The 14,564-nt window shown below is 42.7% G+C and overlaps 1 protein-coding gene and 1 pseudogene across 2 annotated transcripts in view; one reads left to right on the top strand and one right to left on the bottom strand.

Moving 5' to 3' along the window:
• Positions 1–14,564, top strand: part of PRKN (parkin RBR E3 ubiquitin protein ligase) — an 862,188-nt gene that overhangs the window by 180,254 nt on the left and 667,370 nt on the right. The gene's annotated exons all lie outside the window — the stretch shown is intronic.
• On the bottom strand, positions 1,683–1,799 carry LOC136638116 (5S ribosomal RNA; annotated as a pseudogene).

Raw genomic sequence — 14,564 nt, 5'->3', positions numbered from 1 at the left:
ATAATAACAGGTATTTATATACCACCTTTCTTGGTCTTTATTCAAGACTTTATTCAAGGCGGTTTACATAGGCAGGCTTTTATTTAAATCCCTTATTAAATAGGGATTTTTACAATTTGAAAGAAGGTTCTTTCTTCAAGAACCACTACATTCAAGGTGTTTCGTTCCGATCTGGCTTCACATTCTGGCCTCCATCCTCCCACGCTCAGAGCAGATGGAATAGCTCGGCTTCAGCTTGTCAGCTGCTTCAAGGTCGCACGGTGCCGGTGGCCTCGAACTGGCGACCTTGTGGATGTTATCTTCAGGCAGACGGAGGCTCTACCCTCTAGACCAGAGCTCTTTCTGCTTTTGCACACCTCGGGCATCCCTTACACCTGCAAGGTGTTGCTCATTCCAAAGGTGTTTTTTGTAAGAACAGCAGAATTTGGCTCAGTAGAATTTGGAAACTGAAGTTAGATTCTCACACTAAATAAAAAGAGAAGATGTGAATAGGTCTATTTATATCACCTTTGTTTTGTACCTTATTTTCACAAATACCCAAAGTGAGTAATAATGTGCAAATTTTTCTGTGGCTTTAGGTATGCTTGGAAGCATCTTAGGGAGCAATCCTAAACCCTTCTTGTGCTGACGCAAGTCCCTTGTGCTGGCTTGGGGTGTCACAAAAGTGCCATAAAGCACTTTTGTGCCACTCTGAGGGGAGACGGGCTGGTTCACGAACTTGTGCTGGCCTCCCCAGGCCGACGGGGGCCTGAGGGAGAAGGTGAGTTGCACTGGCCAAGCTCAGCCAACACAGGGTTCTGGGGGTGTGTGTGGGGAGGGAAAGGAGAAGGCGGGAGGGAGGCATTTTGGGGTGGGGAAGGGTGGGCAGTGGGCATTCCCAGGGTGGGTGTGTGGGGAGCAAGAGGCGGGGCCAGGATCCAGCAGTTATGCTGGATCCTAGCCTCATTCCCAGGTGGCGCAGAGCGCCCCCTGGCTGCTCTGTTCTGCTCGGATCTGTGCAACCTCATCAGGTGACCCAGATCAGAGTAGACTCATTGGGGCCACTGCAGTGCGACATGGGGTAAGGTTTTCCCTTGCCTTAGGCTGTGCTGCTTTGGCCGCAAACTTGCGCTGGATGCAGTGCAGGCCTGCCAGCCTGCCTGTTTCCAGCGCAGGTAAGGATCGCACTTTGAATAAATTTAGAATTGATGTGAATTTGGGATAATTTATGTAGCATACTTTTAGCATTTTTTTTTTGTTTGGATTGTTAGACTACTAAAATTAGTCTACTCTGTGTGAAATAACTACAGATACCCCCCCCTCCAAAAAAAAAAAATCTACCCGCAAACCTAGCATAACTATGGATGCATCATCACCCAGGGATTTAGTTAGGATTGGCCTGTAAATGTAGCATGCATGTTTGAATACTAGCTTGATCATTTGTGTTTTGAGATGATGAGAGAGGAAAACTCAAGCTATTATGTGCTCTCTGAAACAAACCTTCTCAAATGTAGTCTGTTACTAGTTACGGTAAGGAGAGAAATATCAACATAAAGGATGAGTAGAGGCGTTTGTTTCCAGTGAGTAAGATAGGACTACAGCCAAAGTCTTACTGAACACAATGGGCTTACTTCTGAGTAAAATAAACACTACTTTCAAACACCTCTGGTTGGCAAACTTCAGTCTTGAAAGACTGTAGTATAAGCCTACAACACCTGGTATTCCCAAGCGGTCTCCCATCCAAGTACTAACCAGGCCTGACCCTGCTTATCTTCCGAGATCAGATGAGATCGAGCATGTGCAGGGTAACAGTTGAATTTCTTCTACATCTATCCAGTGTGTGTTTGGATTTAACCTTTTTATTAACCTCTGTTTCCAGTACAACTTTGAGAAGTTAGTAACCTGTGTAATTGGTTCCATCATGACAAATTTTATAGCTTGATTTGGTGACGGTTATGCTGTTCCCTGGAGTAAGGGAAAGAAATTTTTGTTGCCATTTGTGTTCTTTATTTCAGTCTGCCTAATATTCCATGATGGGGTTCCAGATGATCTGCAAAGTGTGGGTATTTTTGAACCTGTGCTTCACGAGGTGGTTAGCAGGTACTTTTCATGCTAAAGGAATAATAATGTTTTATTTGGGAGAGGTGTGATCATCCACAATGTACCAAATACTTATGTGATTCAGGTCTATCTGGTTAGGAGTATCAGACACAGAGTACAAGCTAGCATAAGACTTGGGCCTTTTCTTCTGTTTGCATCCATGATATTTTTACATTAGCTCTTCCTTGGAAATAATCACAACATACGAGTATTAAGGCTAACTGAAACCCTGTGAGGCTGGAAAATTGTGAGGACTATCCATACTACTTTATGACTGAGAAGGGACGTGGATTTGGTTGCCTCATCATGTCAGTGTACCACACTGATGTGTTCGTTATTTTGTAGGAGACTCCATGCCAATGTAATGAACCTTGTATGCTCTTGGTTAGTATTTCTTTTATTCTTCAAACAACTGTATCTGAGTTCTTTTCTCAGAGATTGCTAAACAAATAATAATTTTTCAAAAAATTTCAAAGGCACTCTTATTATTAGCCATAAAAAATGGAAGTGTTAAAGGCAAGGCTGCTGAAGTTTTGCCCTTATAAACTCCAGTCATACAAATTATATCTCATGGTCTCAGGATATATAATTGGTTATACATTTGACCCACTTATTCTTGAACTAATGAACTCAGCTGATATGGCTACAATTGTTCCATAATTCAGTGATCTTCTGCATAATAAAAGTTATGTTTAAATCGCTCTTCGTCATTCTTTTTTCTCATTACCTATCCATCTATTGTTTTCAAATTAATTATTTTCCAAGAACAACTGCTAGCTTTATTTCTCATTTTTCTTGTATTAGCTGGATAAAGTGTGAGCTAAACTCTTCTTAATATTTTCCACAGAGAATTATTTCTGTAATCTTCAGAGATATCGTTCTGAAATCTATTACATTGTCATAAACATAATTGATTGGCAAATGGCTACAAAATGGCTTTAACTTTTGAGACAGTCTGCTGTTTCTGGGAACTTAAAATCTGAACACTGGGCGTGTAGGACTAATCTTGCAGGTCACAGTAGTCAAAGACAGGCAATTTCACCTTCAGCTTTCTAGCTGTGCTTTCATTTTTTTTAGATTACAAGTAGGTACATTCATGGCCCTTTAAACTGACTTTATCAGTGTAGTGAATGAAGGGGAGTAAGATTGTGCCTTAAAAAACACAAGAAGAGCCCTGGTAGATCAGGTCAAGGGCCCGATTAGTCCAGCTTCCAATCAGAGGTCTAGAAAACGAGCCCTGTGAGGAAGGATTGAGGGAATGTGGTTTGTTTAACCTGGAAAAGAGAAGGCTGAAAGGGGCTATGGTAGTACTCTTCAAATTCCTGAAGGGCTGTCATACAGAAGCAGGAACAAATGTGTTCTCAACTACCTCTGCAAGTAGAACTAGATTAAATTGGTACAATCTGCAAGATAGGAGATTCTGGTTATGAACATAAGAACGTTGGTTGGATAGCATGAAGGAATTCTTGGTGGTAAGGGTAGTTTAGCAGTGGAACAGATTGCTAAGGGAGATGATGGATTCTCCCTCACTGGAGATGTTCAGTCAGGGGCTCAACAGGAATCTGCTGGAGATGCTCTGGGAAGATTTCCTGCTACAGGTGGGGGTTGGACTAGAGGACCTTGTGGATCCCTTCCAGCTTCAAGATTATATGATACTATAACTTCTTTAATTAGTCTTTATATTCAAAATTTTCATTAAATTATAAATTACACTCACTTTAAAAGTGTACTAGGTAGGTGATACAGGTGGTATAGTGTCAGCAGATGCAGCCACAGTCATTACCCATGCACCCCCAATAGATAAAAACCAAACCAAACAATTTTTTTTCAGATTTTTTAATACAAAAATGAGAAATGCAGAAAGTAGTATGTGTTTTTATGTCATCATCACCGTTTTCTCCCACTTCTACCTGTACACACTTACCTAGAAGCAAGTCCCATTAAACTCAGTATGGCTTACTTGTGAGTAGACATGCATTAGATCATGCTGTGTATTACTCTGTACATTCTCATCTGTGCCAAAGGTTATTTTTATCTGCCACCAGAAATAGTTAATATTTTCAAACATGACAGATGGCATTGTTGTTTTTCAGAAGTCGAGAATGTACCTCAGATGTTTCACATGTGCATACAGCATCTAGTATAGCATCTTCAAAATAAGTACCTCCTTGTGCACCTATATGGAAAAGTCAGAAGACCTGTCTGCATGCCTGTAAGGGGGGTTGTTATTGAATGCCAAGAGGACACTAGAGGGATCATGGCAGGAGACCCTGACTCAAATTTTGCTGTGTTTATCATATGTATGCTGCATATGTATATACACAAGCTCTGTGCAGGTCAGCCAATGATTGCGCGGAGTGTGGGGGTAGGTTTGCGATCGTCAAGATGTAGGCATTGTCCCATAGCTACCACTACTAAAGGAGGATGTGCAATTTTAGAATTAATCATTTATTTCTTGGATCCAGTTTTCTAATCCAAATGGATTTTCAGATAATGACATAGCTTACGCTTTCATGATTGATTGATTGCAGTACAATTTTAGATGGTATGACATTTGGAGGAAAAAAGAAGTGAGAGTTGCTCTTGTTTCCCACGGTTCTCAGTAGTATCTGAAACATGGATTTTGCCTTTTCTCCTGTGGTGAACTGTAAAAGCGTCTTCTCTTGTGGGTGGGGAGATCCAGCAAGTTATTCCATTCCTCTTTCTTCAAGTGTAAATTGTGTAATGGTTGGTCTAACTGAGTTTAAAGCAACGTTCTATGATAGTAAATCTCTGTAATTACTTGGTAAAGTGTCTTCAGGTTTTTGTAAGCATAGGAAGAAAAGGGTGTTTTTAAGGGGCAGTATTATATTCCCAGATTACCATAGAGGTATTTGCTGAATGCCCCTTTGCTTGAATGCTGATTGCCAAAATGTGCCCATCCACCAAGGCTATTGCTGTGGGGGGTGATTTTGCCCAATCTCCCAGTATGGGACAAGGTTGAAAGGATGGTAATGATTGCAGAGGTCAGAAGGGGAGGAGCCCCTTGCAGCCACTGGACTCTTCTTACCCAATGCCAGTCTATCTGGTTGCTCTGCACAGTTGCGTAACTAGGGGAGGTCACGGGGTCATTCTTGGTGCATTTGCTCAGATCCAGACTGGCCTCTTCAGAGTGTTCCAGAAATAATTGCTGTGACTTATCATGTCACCGCAATTACTTCCAGAGCGGTGGGGGTGGAGGGGACAGCAGAATGACTGGTGTGCCCCTGGGAAGCATGCCAATCAGCTATGTGGCTTGCTCTTCACAGATGACCCCCTCCTCTCTGCCATTATGAACAGCAGGGGATTAGTTGTTTGCCTGATGCAGAACTGGATAGGAATTTTTGCTCTTCACTTGACTGGCTTTGGGTAGGAGGGGGTTCTTTAACTCAGCCTGCTGCTCCAAAGGCTTCTCAGTTGGGAGTGGGTGATGCAATCCACAACCTTGGCCCCTTACCTCGGCTGGTGATGATGAAATGGGATTGTTGTGAGACAATCTACTGCTTTGATTCAGAGTGTGAATACATGCGTAGGGGAAATGCTGCAAGGTGGGACCTGTGCTATGGAAGGTAGGGAGGTCAGAAAAATGAATAACCCACTGCAGGTCACATCTAGAGCTAATATCAATAAAGTTGTTGTCCATTTGATCCAAACTGTCTTGTGTTTTATTGGGGGTGTTTTGGGCAGTACTAATTGCTTAGTAGACAAGGGTTACCATGCAAGATATATTCATTCAGGTGGTTTAATAGGGAGAGTAGTGATTCTTGTGTATACATCAGGGCAACAGAAAATAATTTTTCTCCCATGTGTTAGAAAAAATGCTTTTTGAGTGAAGTGAAAGCAGTCTACCTCCATTAGCAAAATAAGTCGTTCTTTTTCGTCATCTCAGCAGGTGTAGTTCTTTCACAGGATGTATATATTCATGCTGTTACAAAAGAAGACATGCCAGAGTTGTCTTTCAGTGGGAAAAATGCAGCTAATCTCTTCTATTTTCATCAGTGATATTATTTTGTTTGACACGCTGAGTCAGTGCTAGTTGCTCAGTTGAAATCTTTTTCTCAGGAGTGAAAAATAAGCTTATTTTTCTTTCTTTCTTTATAAACTTGTGAACAAACTTGACCTACTGAGAGGGAATCCTCCATGGCTGTCCCTCCTCCACAGAGCAGGGCACTATAGGACCACTTGGTTAGGACACAATTGGCTCACTCTGGCTGTGGATGGGGGATCTCCGTAGGACTCAAAAGTTTCTGTTCTCCCCCTTCCCCATCTTTCCTCTCACATGGACACAACTGCAGGTAGCACAGTGGGAATGTTATGGAGAGTGAGAGGCTTCTGTGTATCTCCTATATAACCAGCCTGCTGTCTTCTCCTAACCTTGCAAATTGCTCATGCTCTGAGCATGAGTACTTGTATTGTGTTCACTCAGTGGACATTTGGAGGAAATGCACTGTGTCCATGATTTCTCTTGTGACTGTTTAATATGTTTTCATTTCTTAATAAGGAAAACAGTATGAACAGAAGGGGTTGAGCACTTTGGACCATTGCACCACAGTCCCAGCCAACCCACTTGGTTGCTAACTAGATGAGGAGGCATTCATTTAACATCTCAGCTAACATCTCATTTAACATCTTACCTTACCCTTGCACACCGCATTCCCAGTCAGACTATGCTATTGTAACTAGTCTGTGAATCTGGTTTTGATTGTGTTGTGTTAAACCTGTTACATAAATCATGCAGATTGCACAGTTTTCAGTAGTTTGTTAAAGATTAGGTTTTCCACACACACACACACACACACACACACACACACCCACCCACCCTTGGTGAAATGTGCTGGACTTAGTGTGTGCACTGTTGCTGGCATCCATTATAATGGCACTTCACTTCAGATCTAAAAATCATGTGTTCATAAATGGATGTGATATCTCCCCACTGCGAGCAGCTCGGTTGGTGTCCTCCTTCCCCTTCTGCCAGGAGCATCAGATTTGGGTGAGGAGGGGTTTTTACTTCTCCTCCTCCACCTGCTGGTGCTTTGCTTGCAACACAGAAAGAATGCCTTCCCCTCCTCAGGGTCTACCCTCTTTTCTGTTGTCTCCCTGGATTCATCATCGGTATTCCTTTTATCTCCTCCGCATGGCCCAATTAGATCCCATTAACTAGTTCACCCAGTTTGCTGCCTTATACCCCCCCTGCCGGCTTGAGCCTGCTCCAGGTGTGGCTGCCCCTGCTTGCGTCTGAAGGCCATCATTGACCTGCTCACCCTTGCTGATAGCAGGGCTGGTCACTTAGCTTCTCTTGCCTGCTCTGGGTGTGGGGGTCACCTTTCTCCCAGCCATCATACCAGGCGTTGCCTCCCTGGGTAGAGCTGGGTTGCCTGTGCTCATCAATGGGCAATGTCCCTGCCACTCTGGATGCTGTGGCCACTTTTCAACCCAGTTGTGAGTCCTGCTGGGCTATCACTTCATGTTGGAGGGGTCAGCTGCCCTGTAGGAAGGTGAGTCCCACCCTGGGCAATGGGTAAAAAATGGCAGAGATATTCAGACTTATAAGAGTCCAATCCTATGCATGTCTACTCAGAAGTAAGTCCCATTATAGTCAGTGGGACTTACTCCCAGGAAAGTGTTTAGGATTGCAGCCTAAGGGACAACTTCTTGAGTTGAGAGGCTGAAAGAGACAAACTATGAAAACCCAGACAGCATTGCACAGTGATCTGATTGATATCAGGTATCACACTATTTGATTTTAATTTTAAATGAAGACACTGCTGTTGTAAAGTGGACAATATCAGAAAGATTGCTACTGTTTTGTGATTACTATCTACATTAGCAATGGCACGGTACTGAGTGGCTTGTAAGCATTTTTACATTTCAGAGGCCTGATAAAAATGATCTGCAGTAGCTTGGAACCAGGGCTTGTTATGAATGTTTCAACCAAATAACTTGCTTTGTTACATAACAATGTGGTAATTACATGAAGAGATGATTCTGATTGACTCTTTGGGGCATTGAAGCAGACATTAAATAAAATGGTGGATGCACTGCACGTTTGCTGTGTGATTTTAATGTGTAGTGATCTTCGGCTGAAACATCTGCTATAATGAACTTGACATTTGCACTAATGACAGCATCAGTTTACTTAATGTCCTGCATTAAATCTGCTTCCCCAAAGAGTTGTCCTTTTGTCAAAGGCGAGGGCAAATTTGCTGCTGTTGTTTTTTTGAAAACACATGTTGCTACTTTGGGAAACAGGAACAGGAAACAGTAGTGTGTGTCCATGCAAAGCTTTCTAAAGCAAAGATTTCTAAATTTGGTGCTGCAACACTGTAGCGGCACACCCAGAGTGCAGAGTGCAGGGAAGCAATTAATTAAGACAGACTCAAATCCCCTGTGCTCTTGATTGATTTCTTTTTTAATGGGAACTGGAAGAGGGGATAACATAGTTAACCAAGAGAGAACAACATTGTTAACTAAAGTCACAGTCCAAACCATTCTGGATTGTTCTTTGCCAGAACCTCACTAGTGTTATACTTAAAATTTATTTCAGTACTTTACATTGATTTCAAAGGAAGAGTTAAGTCATTGTGTTAGTAAGGATGGGCAAGTCGGGCATGACTAGTCTCAAGTTGAGTTGCGTGTCCCCACCCCCTTGACTTGACTCGAAAACAAATCCTTACAGGCTGACTTTCTAAGTCATCCAGAGCATTTTTGTGACTCGAAAAGACTTAAGTTGTTCCCTTTAAAAAACCTGCCTCGGCTCTGTGGAAGAAAATAGGGCTGCTGCTGGGCTTTCTGCATGTTTCAGTGTTCTCTTTAAACACTCCTCTGCTGTACCCGCCCATTGATCTGTCAGGCAGCAGTGCAGAACATGCTGATCCCTTCCCTTCCCACCCCACCCATGACAGAACCCACTCCCTTTTACATCATGGGCGCGGCAGGGAGGGAGCACGGACGCATCCTAACTGGGCAAGGTGGGTGGGGACAGGATGGGACAGGGGGAGCTGGGGAGGCAAGGCATGTGACCTCATGGGGCACAGCAGCACAGGCAGGCTGAATCAAGGGAGGCTGGAAAGGGAACACGCTGTCAGACACAAGTGACTGACAGTTACTTTCAGGCATGTTTCTAGAAGAAATGGGGGTGTTGGGGGGCAAAGTACCCACTTTCCATCCAGGTGTCCCATAATAACAGCAGCCTAACAGCCTGGTCATGGGAAATTAACCTCTGCATGTCAAGCAAGCAGCCCGCAGGCAGTGAGGAATGACACACCTCAGTTCTGCAGCCTGCTTCATTTAAGCTACCTGGCCACCATGTGTTGCGCCACTCAGGGCACAATCCTAACCCACTTTCCAGCACCAAAATAAGGGCAGTGCAGCTCTGAGGTAAGGGAGCAAACATTCCCTTACTTTGAGCAGGCCTCCGTGAGTGCCACCCACCTGCAGAATGCAGCACAATTCCCATTGGCACCACTATGCCAGTACTGGAAAGTTGGTTAGGATTTGGGCCTCAGAGACACACCTGACCTGTACTGTGAACTGGAGGTGTCAGAGGGTTGTTTCACCCACCCCAACTCTCTCCTCCACCCTCACAATCAGAGCAGCAGGGAGGGCGCTTGCTTGCTTGCCTGCCTGCCTAGCCAAAACTAAGGAAGGCTGTCTGCCTGGATGAATGCTCTGGGGCAGTCGCGTCTGCACAGATGTCCTGTTGTGCAGCCTTCTGGGATACTGGGCAACAGACGTGACTGCTCAGAGCATTCTGGCGCCCAGGTCTGCCCTGATGATGTGCAGTGCAGGGGCAGAATGGAAAACTGCAGTCCAGATGGGGACCACATTCCAGATGCGTAGCGGTCACAAGTTTGGGCTCAGCTGATCTAGATCACACTATATAGCACTAGGCCATCATTTGAAAAGCTCTCCTTCTAAGTGGTACAAAATAAGGAGTAAAATGTTTAAATGTGTCTAGTTTTGGTTGGATTGTACACATGCACACACGGGCATACATATTAATTTGTTGAATGTTTAGCCATTTCTGCTAACTTTGGAAATAGTCCCATTCTTTTTTCTGTACAACAATAAAGATATACAACCAAACATTACAGTAGAAGCAGAAGGGGCTGCATGTTATATTCATATTTATTTGTAATATATGTTTTATTTGAAAACATAGTGATTAGATGCATCTCCATTCAGAAACAAGCAGTGCAAAAAAAAATCATTTTTCTTGGCTACTGAACCAAATCGTCTGCCTGTCTGAGTGTAAAGGTTTGAAGCAAAGAGTGCTGAATGTGAAGTGATAGCCTCTTTCTCTTTTTTTATTCATAGTTGCATCATGTTTGCATATTGCGATGCAGAAAAACATAAAGCAGTGCAACATAACAAGATGTGATGAGGCAAGGAAAAAAAACAAATAAGCTTTCATTGTGACATCAGCTTGATTGCTTGGAAGTTGCAGAGAGATTTGTAATTGTAGAGAACAAAATATTGCCAACCTTGTGCATAGGCTAGCAAGTATATTTTTAGCTCAAATAACAATTTCTCAAATAGCAGTTTTAGCCAGCTAAAAGGCGATTATTTTAGCCAGAGTGGATTTATGCTAATATCTGCATACAAATGTAAACTAAATGCAGTCTCTCAAATTTTCTGGGTGATTGAATATGCCATAAGGTAGAAGCTTGTGGATATTAGAGAATGTGTTGGAATTGATTCCTGTCCCTCTTTCACGAAATGCTTTCCTCTTTTCAGATCAACAGATATTCTCTATTTGAGCTGATGAAAATGTCACTCATAAGGACAAACCCTTCTTCCTCAACAAGGAAGAACGATCTTGAGAATATTTAAAGTTCTTGACAATATGAAACAGTACTTTGTGCTTATTCAGATTACAGTATAAAATAGTTTAAAACTTACTATAGGTCATCTTTGATGAGATGAGGACCAGATGGTTGTTGTTGTTGTTGTTGTTGTTGTTGTTGTTATTAACAGTATTTATATACCGCTTTTCAACAAAAGTTCACAAAGCAATTTACAGAAAAAAATCAAATAACTAATAACTAATGGCTCCCTGTCCCGAAAGGGCTCACAATCTAAAAGAGGCAAAACACCAGCAGACAGCCACTAGAAAAGACACTGCTGGGGTGAGGAGGGCCAGTTACTCTACCCCTGCTAAATAAAAGAGGAGCACCCATTTGAAAAAGTGCCTCTTAACCAATTAGCAAGGGTTAATAGGTCAGATAATTTTACAGTGTTGCATGTCTGGAAATCTATATGCCTAGATATTCTTGCAATCTGTCATCCACCCAAGTTTCACATTTCACGTACTTAGGCAAATATGCTATTTCACCAAGAGTAAGGAATGTGCCAAAAATCTCTGTGTGAATCTCTGTGTAACAGAGTAAAATGCCCTTCCTGCTTTTATAAATCCTTATTTATGCTCAAAAATTGACTGAAGGGTCAAGATGACCATCTTTTTCAATACTGGGTTTAAATGAGAAGCACTTCTTAACCATTCCTCAAGCGCTTTTGTTGTACAAAGTATTTCTCATCTATCCTCACAACAAATTTGTAGAGGCTATTGTTGTTTGCCAAATGAAAGCTAGGAGTCTCTAGTCCTAGGCTCATCAATAAGGCTCTGGCAAAGGTAAGCTTAAACTGAAGTCTGCCAACCCTTAATCTAATCTACTAGGCCAGTGGTTCCCAAACTCCTACAATGGAGTTGGGAATCACCTAAGTAGGTGTGGAGATGGGGTTAAAGCAGCGACACAATCCCAGGATTGTGTTGCTTCTGGGAACAGAAAGGGAGATTTGCTTATTTCCTACAAGCAGCGCCAACATCTGGGGGGTGGGGGAGCCTTGCAGACACCTCTGCAGGGTTCTCCAAGCCTCAAACTGAAAAAAGTGATCAGAACCCACTTCTGGTTTTCGATCATGAACCTGGAAGTGGGTTCCAATAGCTTTTTCAGTTTCTGAGGCTTAGGGAGCCCTGTGGAGGCATCTGTGCCCCCCTCCCCGCATCCCCTGGATGCTGGCGCTACTTGAAGAAGGTAAGCAAACCCCCTTCTGTTCCCAGCAGTGGCGCAATCTAGGAGATTGCATTGTTGCCTTCCCCCTCCCTGCCCCTTAAAGGGTCATAGACCAGTGCTTCCTAGGCTGTTGGGTCACTATCCACCAGTTTGGGAACCACTGTACTATACTATGCAGACTTTGGCTATAAGCTGACATGAAAATATTTTGCGGAAATGAAAATAATAGGTTTACCGAGCACTGTCACACTAGAATTGCATATTGAGAATCATTTTCCTTCACTGTTTTTGGGTAGAATAAAAAAGTATCAGTTATATATCAGTTATAATGCTCTTGGAAACATTAAAAATGATGTTCTATTAGAATTGCACACCTTACTTTCTTAATCTGACTCCAACTATGACTTACTACAGAACTACATGTGTTGGCAGAAATATTTATGGGGATTTGTCATTTAAATTCACATGGAAACAAAGACTGCTCAGAAATGATTGGGCCCAAGAGGTGGTATTAGTGGTTGGCCAGGTTGAGTTCTGGGCAAGGTCACTCATGCAGCAAGAGGGCCAACCTAGCTAAACCAAAACTTTAACCCTCGGTAACAATGGTGGTCGCCAGTGCACTGTCAATGTCCACACCTATCCCCTTTTCCAGGGCCAATGCAACCTTATTGCATCCCTGAGGGATGCAATTTTCCTTCCAGGATGCAATGCACACCCTCTTGCCATGGGGGGTCAGACTGTGCTCCTAGGATCCGAGTAACCCGGCACTGGTCCTGGATTGGTCCAAACAGATTTGATGCCTGAACTGAGATGATGTGAAGTTACCTAAACTCATGTTGTGTAAATTGACCCTAACATTCTCTCTGAGAGTTAAGAACTATCTTTTTCCTTCCAAGTGTACTTCATCTATTTATTTACAAAATTTATATCTCATCTTTCCTTTGCCAAGGCAAATGCTCAAGCAACTTAAAAGTTTCATAAAAATAAGAATGGAACTTACAAAATAAAACACTCAATAAAACAATAAATTAGGGTTGATCAGCAGTTGTGGACCTACCAGTGGGTTCTATGGGGCAAACGTCCCAGGCATGAGCCTCTAGGACCCCATGGAAGCCTCTCTGAAGCTCCTGATGGGGTCGGAAACTGTGCTTCTGGTTTTCCAGAAGCACAGTTTATAGCGTCGGAGAACCTCAGAGAGGCTTCCCCAACACAGCCCTAGGTTGCGCAAGGCTCCCTTAGCCTCAGGTGAGTGGGGTGTGTGTGATTTTTATGCGGGGAGCGTGGTGACAGCCCATGGGGGCGCCATTGTGGACCTTTGCCCCAGGGCATGGGCTGGCGAGGTCCGCCACTGTTGATCATCCTCACATGTGGGGGGAGAGGAAACATTTACAGTGCATGCCTTCTCAGAAATAAGTCCTGTTGAGCGCAGTGGAACTTAACTAGCAAGTAAATGTGATTGCAGCCTTATTCTTTTGGACACTGTGGTAGTCTCTGCTTAGCCACTTCCTTTTCATTGCCATTAGCAATTGAATGCAGACTTCCTAAATGAACATTCTTGAGGAATGGTTAAGACTTGCATTGCCTCCATTTATTCACAATGCAATGAATGACTGTAGTTTTAAGTGCTTTCTGTAGGATAAAAGATGTTCATATTTATTGTCATTTTAATCTGTGTAAATGGCTCTTAAGCATGCCAAGCTCATGCTCTAAGCATTCAAAGAGCAACATTTCTCCAAAAAGTATAAACACCATTTCAAATTAGGGGTTATTTCCATTATTTTCAAAGTACAATTTTTTCTTGTGATAGACTGAACAGCAATAAAGTGCTAACATTTGGCTGGCAACAGCAAACAATGCAGTCACCTTATCTCTGCATGTTGTTCATTAACATTCAGCTGCATATTTGAGGAGGACGCCTGAGATGTCAAAGAAGATATTAAGGAATTGAGCTAATATGAGAAGAGAAACCCCAGCAAAAAGAAATCAATTTCATTAATGGCCGTCTTCCATTTTTATTGCTCTCTGTGTTCAGTTTTTAAGATTGAACAATGAAAGCTGTAAAAATGAAAGACAACTAAGTGTACTTAGTTGATTAAAAAGATACCCATAAATTATACTCAGTATGTTCCTCAATCTGCAACAGAAGTCAAAGTATGAAGAACTGTATATTATAAAAAGTTGAATGCTCCTAGGGGATTTTATGGCTTTCAAAAAATATCCCTCTGAAAACGAGAATTGGCATGTTGTATTTCTCCATCCTCTAATACAGTGAGTTTCAGCCTTTGTCATCTCACGGCACACTGACCAGGTATTGAAATTGTCAAGGCACACCTTCGGTGTTTGGACAATTGACAAGACACACCATGCTATTGGTGGGGGGCTCACATCCCCAATGGCCCTATTAATAAGTGACCTTCCCCCAAACTCCCATGCCCACCAGCAGACCATTTATGG

The sequence above is a fragment of the Tiliqua scincoides genome, chromosome 1, assembly GCF_035046505.1.
Source record: "Tiliqua scincoides isolate rTilSci1 chromosome 1, rTilSci1.hap2, whole genome shotgun sequence".
Taxonomy (NCBI): domain Eukaryota; kingdom Metazoa; phylum Chordata; class Lepidosauria; order Squamata; family Scincidae; genus Tiliqua; species Tiliqua scincoides.
This window is presented reverse-complemented; position numbering and strand designations above follow the sequence as displayed.